Raw genomic sequence first — 16,777 nt, forward strand, 5'->3', positions numbered from 1 at the left:
GTTATGTCTAATGAGATATTTGATTCGTAACGTAAAGGTACATTTGTTCATATGTGAAGGGAAGAGTAGATAATTGTTCGAGAAGAGAATCTTTTGTACCATTACAAGAAACTGGTGTTTCTTCGACTGCATATCACCAATCGCACTCTGGCAGCTAAAAGTTATTAGTGTTTGCTATCGGACACTGAAAATAGTTCTAGAAAATCTAGATGCTAATGTGCACTGTTGTGAAGAATTTTAGCGATCGACCAAATAACGACAACTTTGAGCGACCGCGTCGGTCCAAGCTCAATCAGCGTCGCTTGACACCAATCCACGTGTACGTGACTACATCAACGACCGAAAGTCGTTGGAACAAATTCTGACCAACATTAATGACCGCAAATCATCACTGAGCTGGCGACTAACTTTAGCGTCAGATTTCCATCGCCGTTGTCTATGCCCAGCAGATTTCCATCGCCGTTGTCTACGCCCAGCAGATTTCCATCGTCGTTGTTCACGCCCAACATTTATGACTAACAACTGTTGCGGGAAGCGACAACAATTTTATCTACCGGATGATCCATCGCATTTGTAACCACTACTAGCGACCAGATGCTGTTGCTATTCAAACGTTGTACTAATTCAAAAGATTTAAAGCCCACTGTATAGAAAATTGACATTAAATCACCAAACTCAAAGGTATACGTCGTGTGATCCAAGGTATCATACACAAATTCGATCAAAATCCGACCTATAATATCAAATTAAAAACGCAAAACATTTTTCAAAATCATAGTATACAAAAGGCTAATAAAATCATTTTCATCCAACTCTCTCAATCTTAAGAAAATTTTTAAGCGCAAAATATTAATGCCTCCTATTATACAGATAGATTCAAAATTTGTGCTAAAAAAACTCACCGAGAAGTAGTGTCAAATCACTAGTATTTTGATCAACTCCAAGAAATGATAAAGGTTTTGAGATACACATCGATAGATGTACAATAAGCTATGACATCTCAACTTTAACAAGATGAACTACTTGGTAAAGCACAATCTTGGGAGATGACTAACCCAACTGAATTTGAATAGGTGGGATACTGTGATGCTTGTTAGCTTTGGAAAACAAAGAAAGAATTTCATTCAAAAGAAAGTAGAAAATTTAGTGACCAATCGACTCCACATGTCACATCTTGATTTGTTTGGTCCAGTTAACATCATGTTTATCAATAAGAAGAAGTATGATCTTGTGATTATGGATGACTATACAAGAATCACATGGACTCATGGTTGCCACGTCGGTTAGTTGAAGCAAGTCGATGGACCTTCAGCTAGTCTACTAGTCGATTAGTCGGCAAAAAATAATATTTTGTTATATATTAAATATATATATATATATATATATATAGGCAAGTGCTCAAATACAAACTCCTTAGTGTACAAACGTACAAACAATCACTAAATGACTTGAACACAATCACTAAATGATTGAACATAATCACTAAATCTACCAGGAGGGTCTGATGGAGAGATAAGGGGAGGGGAGCACTTACGGGGCGGCATAGCCGAGTGGTGGTGCAGCGCGGCCGGCGGCAGCCGCGACGCCGGCGCAAGGGCAGTGCTAGAAACACGATTGAGGGATAGAGACACGATTGAGGGAGATGAGAAAAGCAGTGGTGAATGTGTGTGTTTGTGTGTGTATAGCACTAATCAGTGAGGGAACAACCAGAGAGAGAGAGCCGCTAGCAGTGGTGGTGGTGGTTGGTGGTGGTGGGTGGTGATAGGTGGTGGGTGGTGGTGAGAGAGAGAGAGGCGCTGGGCAGTGGTGGTTGGTGGTGGATGGTGGAGAGAGAGAGAGAGTGGCGCTGGGCAGTCGTGGTGGTGGTGGGTGGGGTGGTCGTGGTGGTGGTGATTGGAGGTGATTGTGGTGGCGGTGGTGATGAATGTATGTATGTATTTGTTAAATTAAAATATGCTAATCACTAAATATTATTGTTATAATGACTGGTTTGTACGTTTGTACAGTAAGGAGTTTGTACTGGAGTAAGACCCTATATATATATATATTTATGTAATTAATGTTTCCAAGTTCTAACACCTTCACAGTATTATATTCCAGAATCTAAGGAATTAAAGATCGAACACATGAAAAGAATGATGGAAAAGTGGAAAGAGTTAACAAATAACTACAAAGCAAAGCACTTGTGATCATGTAAAATATGTAACAATTAACAAATAATAATTGTGTGATACTATGATGTGATCTAATTTGTAATTAAGTATGCGACTTGTAGTGCAGTGCACAACAAAATTATACAAAAGAATATATACAAAATTATATATTCACATACGAAGATTACAAATAAACAGAGCAGAAGCAATAATCTGTAAAAAATAGAGTAGAAATGTGCAAAAGTGTAAAGTGCAGATTGAAAAAAAATTAAAACTACAGGATGCAAGAGACACATAACCAGAAATAATTAACATATTAGTAAACACATTCTGCACATAAGTGGAAAAAAGAAGAAGTCAACAATATAAAAAATTCAAAATGCTCAATCTACGGCTCAAACAGTCGACTAGTCGACCGCTTAGTTGGCACCGTAATATGCATAATTCAATCAAATGATATAACAAAATAATAACCCCCACCGTATTAACTCGTCAATTTTTCTCCAATACTCCAACATATTATTACAAATTATGACCCTTTCCCACTTATCCAATTTTTTTATAATATAAAGTGGATTTAATACTCACCATCTTATATTATCTTTTTATCTAGATTATTCAAGGTTAAAATATGTATAAATTATTCAAACTTGTAAAATTCAACGGCCTCATTTTGGGGAATAATAAAGCCATGTTTGTGCACTACAAGAAACTGATCTATCAACGACCGCAGACAGTCGCTAATGGCTATTCGCGACCGCAGTCCGTCGCTAAAAGTAGTTACAGAAAAACTGATCGCTGAAGTGCAATATTTCGAAACCATACAAAGTCAATTTTGAAGTTGCTTCGATCCTCTCAAAGAACTTTCTTCTTGAATTAACCCCTTCTAAACGATTAAATTAAAATTCGATAACATACAACTAATTTGGAAAAATTCTCATTTATTCTTAAATATGTATTTTTAGTAAAAATAAATAAAATATTATTAGCTAAAATAATTCTTAAGTTAAGAAAACTGGACAAATACTTACATTCAAAGCATATCATCATATATATTCACATTACAAAATAAAAAAGTAAACAACTAGTGGAAGAAATAAGGGGCGCATGTTTATACTTTAGAATAAACAAATACATATATTTGTTAAAAGTATTTTTTACAAGATTAATGAAAAAGATATTATAAATTTATAAAATCTGCAATTTTACAATGCATAAACGGTAGACATCTTCTATTTTCAGTGTACGTAAAATAAAAATAACATAGCATCTATAGGTAGCAAATATTTATACGCGAGATATATCGAGAAAATAATTTATTTTTAGATTAAAAATTATATTTTAAAAATAATTAAAATATTTTTTAAAAACTTAATTAAGATATAATTAATAAAAAACCTCTATATCAAAATAAAAAATCCATTAGCAACCACCTTCTGCGACCGACGTCCGTAGCTGAATGATGACGTGGACTTTTCTGCTACGACAGTTGATCGCGAATATTTCTCGTCGCAGATGTGCTGTGCCAAAAAAATTTTTTTGGGGGAAAAATCTAGCGACCACTTTTTGCGACTATTATCGGTCGCAAACAGATGGCTGGTCGCAAATAGATTTGCCGCGAATTTTCCCTCCACTTTTTGTAGGAAAAATATTTAGCGCGCCAAATTAGCAACCACTGTCGGTCACTGATATGGTATGAGCGATGACGGTGCTTGCGGTCTCCGACAGCGGTCGCTATTGTTCAATATCAACGACCAACTTTGCGGTCGTTGATAATTTTGGTCGCTGGACCAGCTTCTTGTACTGGTGGTGCTGAGCATCCCTTGTAATACATATATGATGAAAAATATTTTAACCCGTAAATTTTGAAAGGGAGGCCGAATGGGAGCTCGTGTTAGATATTATATTACTAGACTTAAACTTCTAGAGGTATACAATTCAAAATTTATTATTTAATATTTTTTTTATATTTTTATTAGTAATTTAATATCGTTGGATCTCCATAATTTTATAATTAATTAATATGACTAGTCTTGTCTTGAATGAACATATTAGCTATTTTATATTTTTTTGACTGTCAAATGTATGATGAGACCCATTAGTCTCTTTGTGATTTTTTAAACAATATTAAGAACTTAAGAATTTTCTTATGTGATATTTTTACAGTTAATATTGATAATACTATGCACTTATTGGAAGACATTTAGTTAATTTGTTGCATAAATTATTTTTTACAATTTTATTTGAAATTAATAATCTTTTATATTATAATTTTATAAAAAATATCTAATTTTCTTTAATGATATATCCTTAATATATGTGGTATTGTGTCCTTTATACTTATTGTCAATATTTCAGAAAAACTACAAAATTCGTTGCTAAATTAATTTTTTTCATGGATGTTAAAAATATGTTGAGTTCTTTCTAAATTTTCTTCTAATTTTGTGTGTGGAATGTGGATTCTCTCGATCCTGATTCACGTGCTTGCTTGCAACCTTATCCAGTCCCAAGTGATTGGATTTTGCCTTCTAAAATTAAAATGGATATATCACCCATCATCTTAAATATTTACCTTTTTTCCTTGATTATTGAAGGATAAATTTAGTAAAAACCGTTCAAACTCCTGAAATTCTAAGACCTCAAGTTGGCCCAATAAGAAGGGTCTATTTGGGTCAAGTAGTACAGTTAGGAATAATATGACCCACACCAATCTAAACCCTAACATTCCCAAGATCAGGCCCAATATTAGTCCATTTCATTTGCGTTGGGTATTATAAATATCTATTGTTCTCTGTGTGCGCCTCAATGTACAAATCTTGAAAACCTCAGCCGCCCTCACCCCCGTTCCATGCCTCATTTTAAGCAATAATATTAATTTCATAACCTAGCCAATCTCAGGATTGAACGTAATGAATACACATTCTTAGGTATGTTGTCCCTGAATTTTGAATGATTTTAATATATTTGTTACATTTTTATGATTAATTATATTTCTATTGTACAATTTTTCTGTATATTGATCAAGAATTTGTTTTGTTGTGTTTTTTTGAAAGAATGGTATGCACACAGAAGTACCATAAATAATGAAGAAGATGCTCCACAAAATTATTTTGCTTTTTTGGATTTTCTGCATCGCGGGGATGATTAAATCGAAGGAGGGTGAGCGACCCATACATATCTCTAAACGTCCGAGGTGTATCTGATGATTTTTCGGGCACCGTCAGGATTGTAAAGTGAGGTTCCTACGTGTGATGTACTTAGAGTGACCTATTTGTGCACTTGTTGGTTTTTATTAGTATTTGAGGGAAGTGAACACTAGCCAAGGTGCTTGCTAATTGTAATGGAGATGACAAGATTTTTAAATATATAATTAATTGTTTATCTTCACTCCAATGGCTAACATTTCCAGATTAAATTTCATTTTTAGTGTTTATCACGATATTTCTTTATTTTTTTTGAACGGGTAACAAACTAACAAATGGTAATGAAATCATTAAAAAATAATTCTAACCAGAAAGTGTCATATAATTTTAACATTGGTGAAAGGATAACTGATGGTAATGAAATCATTAGAAAATAAATTCTAACCACAAAGTGTCATACAATTATAACACTGGTTCTAGTGTATTTTCTTTCACCGGCGGCAAAATATTTTATAGGAGCAATCAAGCAATATTATAAAATGAAGAATTTTTAAGCTTCTATCCATACTTGGGATATCGAGGATTCATATGTTGAAGTAGTGAACTCTTATAGTGCTTACATTTCTTCTACAAATACATAATGTATGTTCACAGATTGTATATATATTATAATGTGATATGAAAGGCTTCATATTTGAAGAATATTTGAATTTATATAGACTGTTCTTTGTATTGATGTCACTTTCATGAATAGAAATCTTCATTAACTTAATTTTTATCATTTATGGATTGCTAATGTAAATAAGGAGGATAAAAGATAAGAATACTCTTTGGTATTTTTCACAAAATATTCGAAGAATTTGTAGTTTATGTCTAAACCTTGTACTAGTTCACATGATTTAAAGCCCATGTATGAAAAATTGACATTAAATCACCAAACTCAAAAGCGGTCCAAGGCACCATACATAAACTCGATCAAAATCCAACTCATATTATCAAATTAAAAATTTAAAACACTTTTCAAAATTATAATGTATAAAAGGCTAATGAAATCATTTTCATTCAACTCTCTCAATATTAAGAAAATATTTAAGCCCAAAATTTATGCTAAAAAACTTATCCAAAAATAATGTCAGATGACTGGTACTTTGATCTCCTCCAAGAAATAATAATTGTGTTTATACATTCATAGATGCACAATGAGCTCTTACAACTCAACTTCAACAAGATGAGCTACTTGGTAAAGCACAATCTTGTGAGAGGACTGTTACAACTGAATTTTGTGCAGGAAGGACACTATGATGCTTGTTAGCTTGTAAATGTGAAGAAAGAACTTTACATATTAAAGTACTTGTATTCAACCGCCCTTCTGACAAGCACTTCAAAAATAATATATTAAATGCCTTAAAGCTCTATAGAAGAGTGTATGAGGTGAAGGACTTCGATCTTATGTTTTTATGGTCTTTGCCAAAAGAATGGAAGTCTATGACCGTTGCTCTTGGGCCATCTCATAATTATCATGAGTACACCTTAAAAAAGCAGTATTTTGTACTTGAAACCTATGAGGTTGAGATGCAACATGATGAAGGAATGAAAAAAAAATAAAAGAGGATAAATATATAGCTTCAGTGGTAGAAAAGGATGAAGAACAAGAGATGTCATTCAAGACTATAACTGCTAGGACTACACTTAGCAAAGAGATTGATGAAGGTAGAATATATTTTTGTGAAGGAAACTGGAAGTTGGTGGAGGAAATTGATGATTCCTCTATACAAGATGAGCTAGATGATCTAGAAAAAAACTTAGCTTTCTCGGCAAAGAAATTCTTCAAGTTCAAGTTTAAAAGAAACTCATCAACGAACATGCCACTCATAACAACTGAGAAAATCCAACTTGGTTGAAAGATAATTTTTCAAATCCTACAATTGTGGACCTGCTGGTTATTTCTTTAATATGTTGAAAAATATTAACATCCTTTTATATCTCTTTGTGAATTATTTTATGTAGGTCTCGCAAATTCTTAATTTTTGGAGAAAAATATTCTGAATACTTAGAAAGCAATTTCAAGTTATTGAAATCATCATATATCATGAAAAATATTTTTCTAAGAATTTGGTATCAATATTTTTGTCAAAGTATTTGGTATCGATACTTTTATATTGTATGTTATATCTAAGTTAGTTTAAAGATTATATATAATTAATTTCAAATTAGAACTCATAAAAATCTAATACAGTATGATTTAACTTATGGTCAAGATCATTTATTTATTTAGTTGACTAATTTAATAGCCTATCAAATAGAGTCCAATTGGAGAACAATAATTAAATGAGATGGGTTTTTGAGAGACTACATAACCCACCAATCTAATTTCAACAAATGAACATTCCTGTATGAGGGTGGGTGATTTGGTTCGGTATTAAAGAAACCTAAACCTGATCGAAGACTAAGTTTAATTTAAACACCCTATATAAAAATTCTAAATATGAAAACTAGAACTAGGTTTTAGTATACATTTTGATATCCATAGGCATATTACAGGGAAAACTCTTGTCCCTACACGTGAGATTAGGCATTAAAGCTTGATTAAAAACATGTATTGGATTCTTAAAAGTGAAAGTTAATGAGATTATCCATGAGAGTGAATAAAGCATGTATTGATGTCACTTTCATGGATAGAAATCTTCATTAACTTAATTTATATCATTTATGGATAGTTAAGTAAGATAAGGAGGTTAAGATGAAAAAACTCTTTAATGTTTTTCGCAAATTATTCGAATAATTTGTAGTTTATGTAAAAACCTTGTACAACTTTACCTAATTTAAAGCCTAGGAATGGAAAATTTGACATTAAATCACCAAACTCAAAGGTATACGTCATGCGATCCAAGGGACATACACAAAGTCGATCAAAATCTGACCTATATTATCAAATTAAAAACCTAAAACATTTTTCAAAATCATAGTATACAAAAGGCTAATAAAATCATTTTCATTTAACTATCTCAATATTAAGGAAATATTTAGGCCCAAAATTTTAAGGCCTCCTATCGTACATATGGATTCAAAATTTATGCTAAAAAATTCACCCAAAAAGTTGTGTCAAATCACTGGTACTTTGATCTACTCGAAGAAATGATAAAAGTGTTGAGATATACTTCAATAGATGCACAATAAACTCCTACATCTCAACTTCAAGAAGATGAACTACTTGGTAAAGCACAATCTTATGAGAGGACTTCCACAACTGAATTTTTTGCAGGAAGGACACTATGATGCTTGTTAGCTTAAAGAAAGAATTTCTTCAAAAGAAAGCAGAAATTTCAGTGACCAATCGGCTCCACATGTTACATCTTGATTTGTTTTTTCCGGTTAACATCATGTGAAGTATGTTCTTGTGATTATGGATGACTATACAAGAATCACATGGACTTTCTTTTTGCATAACAAAGATGAAGCTTTCAAACATGTCACTGAACTTATCAAAAAAATAGACAACATCTATGAGCTCACTGTTAAAGTACCGAGGAGTGACAATGGGACAAAGTTCAAGAACCTGATCCTAAAACATTGATACTAAGTACCTAAGGTACTAAGTACAAGATTTGTAGGCTTAGCACCTAAGGTATTTTTACGCCTTCGTAGAGAAAGTTTGCACCCGTTCATATATAAACAAAAACTTTTATTTTCACCATTGAGGTTTTTAAATATCCGCGGATTGAATATTTGTTTTAATACTCGATAAATAAACACAAATCAAAGTACTTGTATTCAATCGCCCTTTTCACAAGTACTTCGGAAATAATGTATTAAATGCCTTAAAGTATCTGTAAAAGAGTGTATGAGGTGAATGACTTCGATCTCAAGTTTTTTAGGTCTTTGCCAAAAGAATGGAAGTCTCTGACCGTCGCTCTTAGGCAATCTAATAATTATCATGAGTATATCTTAAAAAAGCAGTATTGCGTACTTTAAACCTATAAGGTTGAGATACAACATGATGAAGGAATGAAAAATATGTTTTTCGCATACAACATGATCCGATGATAATAATTTCAAAAGATCGAGTAGTGTAAATATCTATTTTTTTTTAATTTTCTTCACGGTGTTCCATATCTATGATGCGGTACATGAAAGATATATGTCTAGATAAGGAACTCAAATTTCTTATAAAGGTAAAATTTTAAATTTTTAACCGTTATGGATGTCGAGGAGTTCTATGATGACAATATATGTAACTTCTTCTGTCACCATCCAACCTTTTAGTAGCAATGGAAGAGTAACCTAGCTTATAGCATTGATGGTCGTTTGATGATTAGGTTACTATTAGCTATTCTAGTCAAGGTCATATTCAAGATGCATATATAAAACCATTATCTATTGTGCTCTCAAACAATACTTTTATCTTGTGTTTCTTATCAAGACAATATTATTATTGAACAAGCATGGTCAAAATGGAGCTCATGCAACAAGAACACAAAAGAAAACCTTGTTCAATGTCAAAAAAACTGAAGTAATAACATTGCAAAAGGTTAGATGAAGCTATTCGAACAATATTTTACAAAAAAATAGCCATTGATTATGATGTCAATCAAACAAAGTTTTAAGAACTAAAAGTCCATTGTCTTACCGATTAAAAAATATTAGAGAAAAAGATAATTGTTTATGAATTATTAGACAACATTTTAAGGAAGAGAAGACCATTGCCTAACATTATTCACATAACTTTTTTAGAACCGAAAGACAATCGTTTTATCAGCTAAATCACAATATAACCAAAAGTATAAGGTTGAATGCAATACATAGGACAATATATTTTTAGTACATTAACATTGTCGGTAAGACATTAACACAACATCAACTACTAAGAAAACACTTATTATACAAATCAATAAAGAACAAGCATGTGCAAATATAAATTGTTATACAAGAATGTTACATCAAGATTTTACTTTTCTTTTTGATATATAAGATTTTATTTTTTTTAAACTATAATGTGATTGTATACCACAATTGTTTCTCTTTCATAAAACTCTTGTTTAAATTATGAAGGAACAATAGTTTTTAGACTATGAAAACTATTGTCTTCTTCAACTAACAATAGAGATACTGGGTACAAAAGGCTTAATTTAGGTGACTAATTACAACACTATCTTTGCATATTGTTGTCGTTACTTTTTTACATATTGTTGTTGTTACTATGTGTTATACAACACTCTGGACTGTAATGGAAAAGTAAATCACACAACTTAATATGTATTTTTGTCTAATATGCATAAGAATAGGCACCTCAATAGACATCAGAAATTAAAAGCTCCGACAACAACCAAAAATCACTGTGTGATTCTGTTTTTGTTATATGCCGTTGTATGATTTAGTTATTCTTTGTAGTGTATGACGGCAAAATCAATGAAAATTGTGTGATTTTGATTTGTATATATGTATTTATTTAATCAAAAAAGCTAAACAATCACTAAATATTAAAATAAATCACATTTCTATCTTATAATTGGTGCAAAATTGATTATGACTTAAAAATATATTTAAATATAAATTAAATTTATCTTAAACAAAAATTATTTTTATTATGATTTATTGAAGTTCAAATAAAAAAAAGATTTTCGGTTTCCCGTGTCGCACTGCCAAAAATGCTAGATGACATCCAGTCGTCCATATGGTAGAATATATAATTCTTTTAGAATTTTATATTTTCACATGATTCATGTACCATAATTTGTCTTTTAAATATATTTATCTTGAATGCTGAAGATCATATCCATAAACCTTCAAAATTGTTATAAGAATGTGTATATGTGTACAAGTATCATGCATTTTATTTCCTCTACAGCTCATAAACAAGCAAAGATAATTTCTACATGCCTTGTAAAATATGCTATGATGATATAGATTTATGCATTGTACAATATTTTAGATATAATTGATCAATCATATGACTTCATTTGTAACAGAGAAAGGAGAAATATGATGAAAAGGTCTTTTTTCAAAGCATAAGGCATTTCTTCTGCATTCAGACGTTGGATGAGAAAGAACTGGAAATCCCAACTGAGAAGAGAATATGATTCCAGGACATGCCCCATCAATCTTCATAATTTTGTCAAGTATATCAGCACAAAGCTTTGCAATTTTACGCGGCCAAAGAGCAACAGAAAATGCCTTCAACTTCAATTTTCTATGGCCACTTATCCGCAGCCCCTTCAGCTTGATGTTCATTCTTTTTGGCCATCGTCGTCTAGGCTGTGCCATCTTCTCATCCAGATAGCTTAGTTTCCTGTAACGGAAGCCCATTTTGTCTTGACGCAATTTTGGATATGCAACAATGTTTAAGTATGTGTTGAGAAAGGAGATTTGTGCAATGATGAGATCTGGGATTTGTATATATAGGGGATTTAGAGGGACTTGAAAAATGTAGTGGTTAAACAGAGACAAATTGAAGAAAGCAATTGGAGAATCTGTGTCCAAATTTACATAAAAAAATATAGTAAAATTTAAACAAAGAGCTGAAGATTACCTTTGTTTTATTAGGATTCTTCTGACACATGAGTAATAGTCTAATCTTGTATTGGAACAGAATGCATTGTACACAGAGAAGGGGACTATATACAAGTAATGGAATTTATTGATTGATTCAGACTTTATGTACCACATTATGAATTTGCTCATTCATCTGAAAAGGTTACCACATGTAACCACCTTACTTACAACCAACCACTTGAATTATAGAATTATAATTACAGACTTTTATACACATGTTTATTAAGTATATTTGTGTGATGTGTGTGTGGAAGAGGAATACATTGACATGTGAAATGATTGGAGTGCATGTTAGGGATAAGTTCAAAGGCAATGATCTGTTAGTATATATACACAACTGTTTTAATATATGTTTGTTATACAGAGATTGAGATTGGAATCAAGTCAGTCTTAAGTCCTAATTGTCAGATTAAATACATATGTAAACACTTGCTTAAGTCCTAATTATATGAACCAAGTTGGTCCAGAACAAGGTTAGTTTATCTCTTGTTGTCTTCTTCTGTTTATCTGGAACAAGTTTATCGACATTTGCAATTCTTGATTTTCTTTTTCTGAATTGTTGAGCAATATAACTACTCACAATTTTCACTCAATTTCAGTGCAACATATTAAACCTCATGATCCCCTGAAATTATAACAGACATATAAAGGACTTAGACATGATGTGTTATCAGGGTGTTGGCCCTTGTTATCTGTATATCCATCATTAATACCCTGAATCCGAAAATATAGGCCCGAATAACATTTATTAATAACATTTATTAACGTTACATTGTGTAGCGTTTTGGATATTCATTCTCCTAGGGTTAAAAGAACACAACGCTAGTTTATGTAGCGTTCTTTTAGGTTAACGGTTTGCTAGAAATTGAAAACATCAGATTATCAGGCGTTAATAAGCCGTATCTGCGGCCATTTTTTCCAACTGATACTCTGGGCATTACTTTCAAATTTTATGAGATATAGGGCCATTTTTCGCGTTATGAATGTACATAAATCTTGCAGACAAACACACACTGCACACACACACATGTGACCTCAGGACTCTTCAATCGAATAGAGGGACATATGTAGTGCTAAGGCTGTGGACAAACAAGATGAAGTAGCAGATGGTGGTTACTGGATTTATATGTGAAAGTCACTGTCCAGTGTGCTGACAAATCAACCACTCTACTTGTATATTACATGTGGCCTGCATTCTGTGCTCAGTTTCAGAACAGAAAACAATATATAAATCATCTCATGGTCTTACAAAGGAATAATACAGCCCATTTTCATGCATAATATAGTGCAGACTGATGATGATTAAGCAATATACAAGATCACAAGGTTTGTAGCATATGAAGTGGGACATGCAATCAATTTTGAGATGTTGCTTTCTTGCCTTATGGACTTGATAACCATAAACATTTTTATCTCTAACCTTATGTATACATATGCAAGGGGAAATCATCAGTCATGTTGAGCATACGTAGAGTCATCTATTTGGGTGTCCACTTAACTCACGCATATATGGTAAATATAAAAAAAGTAATTTTGCCTTATATTAAGCACTCAAACAATTTGACCAGTATAAGGTTTTTTGAAAAATTCAAAAATAAATCTGTGTAGGCTAATGTTGCTAATGTGTATAAAATTATTTCTGAGTATTATTTTTTGAATATTTTAGTAAAAATAACATTTTGTATTCTTTTCTGGAAAAAACAAAATTTAAAAAATAATAATTAAACTTATGTTTTTTTTATATTATTACATATAAAAGTTAAACAAACATGTAAAAGAGGATGGAATGAGAATATATATTATATTATATTCTCATAATGACAAAAGTGTAAATAGCTGATATATATGTTACACGTACTGGGGACATACTGAAATTATGTAAGCAAATTAATTGGGAGGTTAATGCTATATTTGGTCACTATACTCATCAAAATTTCCAGATGGTTATAAGTAAAAAAAGTTTTCAATTAAATAAAAAAACATCTATATAAAAACTTGTACAATTATCGAGATTAAATTTAAAAAACATTTCAGGACCCTTAAATTTATCTTTGACTTTAACATGTTAATTTTAACGGGGTTGCATAAAATGGAAGAAGCAATAGTCTCATGTTTGCACGCAACAGTTGACACATTAAACTACATCATGTTTTTTGCACTAGTTACCAGATCTTGAAGCGTACTAATCAGGATATTAAACTTTATTTGGATTCTATGACGGAACTTGAAGACAGAACTCGGGATCGGATTGTTATGAAGGCACAAAAATCTTAGCAGCAATGAGTTTGTGGAAATGATGGTACTAATGGATATTTTATCTTATTTCTGATATCTGAGTATATGTTGGAAAACGTGAGTTTTTTCCCCACATTGTTATGTCAATTTTGAATCACATATTTGAGTAACAATTGTTGTGTGCTCACAACGAGTGACGCTTGGAGCGCGTTCTCCTCCAAGAGATCTTTCCAAAGCACTTTGAATCAGTGAAAATGACTAAGAGATGAATGAGATAAAAATATACAAAGTTGATCTCTTAGAAGTGAAAAAATGAGGAATGTGTTAGAAGTCTCACATTGATATTGCAAAGGAGAGTACTTGGCTTTATATAATAAAACACTTATGGAGTGTTCACATGTGTTACCAATTTATTGTTCCAACATAAGTATTTCTTTTTCAAAAAAACTGTTTTATGCTTTTCTTGACCCGTTTGTATAAATAAAACAGAAGCACTTTTTAGAGGTTACAAATGCTATTTTTCTCTCTGAGCTTCTCCTTCTTTTCCAAACATTTTAATCACTTATAAGTCTTAACTTTCTTCTAATTTCTACTTCACATTTTTACTTTAATCAAGAAGCACTTATTTTAAGTTCATCCAAACGGCCCCCAAATGTCAATGATCAATTCCCACCTTTTCAAGACTTTTCAAATATCATTCACATATCCTCAAAATTCTCCATATTAATTAATTTTATTTTCCTCCATTTTCAAATATACAATTTAAAACCCCACAGTCACTGACTAGTATGCAGAATTCTCCACATACAGTCAACCTGCCATTAATAACTCAGAATTTATCAATGTTGATGATGATTTTGATGAAACCAAAGGTGTTCGAGAAATTAGTCGATAGTGAAAGTTGGTTGTAGATAACTCTTAATAACTGCATATTTGAATGTGTCAATTAATCTACTGTTCAATATATATCAAAAAGCCGAATCATTCTGAGACCGAACTCGTTAATATGTAACAAAAAAGTGGAAACCGATAAACTAAGGTGCTCAGAATGGAGCATATTTTGAAGAGGCTAATAAGATAGTCGAGAGCGTTGAAACGGGACAACATAATTGTGAGAACTCATATAATTCATATGAATAAATACAAAAAGAAGGCTAACTTTGTTAAGCACTAGTATAAACTCCTTCAACTACTTAAAGCTCGAATAAAACAAAATAAATTCTGAAAATTTAATAACTATACACCAACAAGTGAGTGGTCAAAAAGGTGTTGCAACAATTATATTAGAAGTGGTTGCAACAATGATACTACAAGTAGTTGCTTCATCTAATATATAAATATGACATCTATTTTTTGGAGTTGCTAAATCAAATAATGATATAAATGTATCAGGTTAGTCACTAGTATTTGATGAATTTCCGTAAGATAATATATCCTCAATGAATAACATTTGCAAGATAATATATCCTCGATGAATGACATTTGTTGAAAGAACATCACATTGGAAGATGATTAAAGAATTCTTTTTCAAACTACCAATAAAATCCACGAAAAGATGTCCAACGAGCGTTTATTGTATCAAGGTCTCATTTGCAATTATATATTGTTTTGCATACTATTAGAACAAGTCGAGAAAAATTATGAAAGCATACATCATAGTTTACAATACGAATGTTGACGAGATACACATACACTACTCTATTTGGTCATTAACCAATTTATGATGATGCAACAAATAATTTATCATGTCAAATTTTGGTAAAGAATCATTTGTCCTTCAGAAATCTATATTTGAAAAACAACACTTGTGAGACGGACAAACACATCATTAGCTACAAAATGAGTTGACAACTATATCTCACGATTTTATAACAATCGTTATTTTTTCTATATTATAGTAACTTAAATCTAAGTCTCTTGTACAATGTTTTTAATGTAATAATTTCACATGTAATTTCCTTTTAATAATAGGATGCATTTCAATTACGTCACATATTTTTTATTTTAATAATATTTTTCACAAAATTTATTATAATAATTGTAATATAACTAAATTAAACTATTTATAATTATTAATTTATTTTAACTATAATTATAATGTTTTATTTATTAATATATATTAATTATTGATATATTATTTTAAGATATTTATGATAATAGAATGATATGTATTGTAAAGGGAAAAGTAATTATGAAATTCATTTATAAGTGAAAATTTGAAAATAAAATTATGCATCCCTCATGATCACAAGATGACTACCTTTTTAAAAGGTCACAAAAGAAAATTGAAAATAAAATTATGTATTCCAGGTCACAAAAGAAAATTGAAAATAGAGTTATGTATTCCACAAGATCGGAGGGTGACTATGTTTTAGAGGGTCAACAAATGAATATTTAGTTTTTAAAAGAAGATCCCCGGAAGTTAGTGTGTTCAGTTTCCGTCAGATAAGTAGAAGGTGTTGTGATTATACTTGATATTGTTTTCCAATTTTAAATTTTGAGAAAAGAATTCTTATTTTCATTTTTTCCAAACTCTTTTTATGTAATATAAATGATATTTAATAGTATTTTTATATTCTCTCTTGTCTTATTTCCAAATATCATTTTTTTTAATTACTTAGTGATCACCTGGTTCCTTATAATCAATATAAGAAACCAATGTGATCGGATGACCATTTGTAATAAAAATTTAGAATA

At 31.2% G+C, this 16,777-nt stretch overlaps 1 long non-coding RNA gene across 1 annotated transcript; it reads left to right on the forward strand.

Annotated features, from left to right (window-relative positions):
- The first annotated feature begins 4,949 nt into the window (after positions 1 to 4,949).
- Positions 4,950 to 5,594, forward strand: LOC108199011 (uncharacterized). Its single transcript, XR_001802251.2, has 2 exons — positions 4,950 to 5,080; positions 5,207 to 5,594. It is a non-coding gene; the product is annotated as an uncharacterized LOC108199011 (long non-coding RNA).
- Positions 5,595 to 16,777: the final 11,183 nt, after the last annotated feature.

The sequence above is a fragment of the Daucus carota genome, chromosome 1, assembly GCF_001625215.2.
Source record: "Daucus carota subsp. sativus chromosome 1, DH1 v3.0, whole genome shotgun sequence".
Classification (NCBI taxonomy): Eukaryota; Viridiplantae; Streptophyta; class Magnoliopsida; order Apiales; family Apiaceae; genus Daucus; species Daucus carota.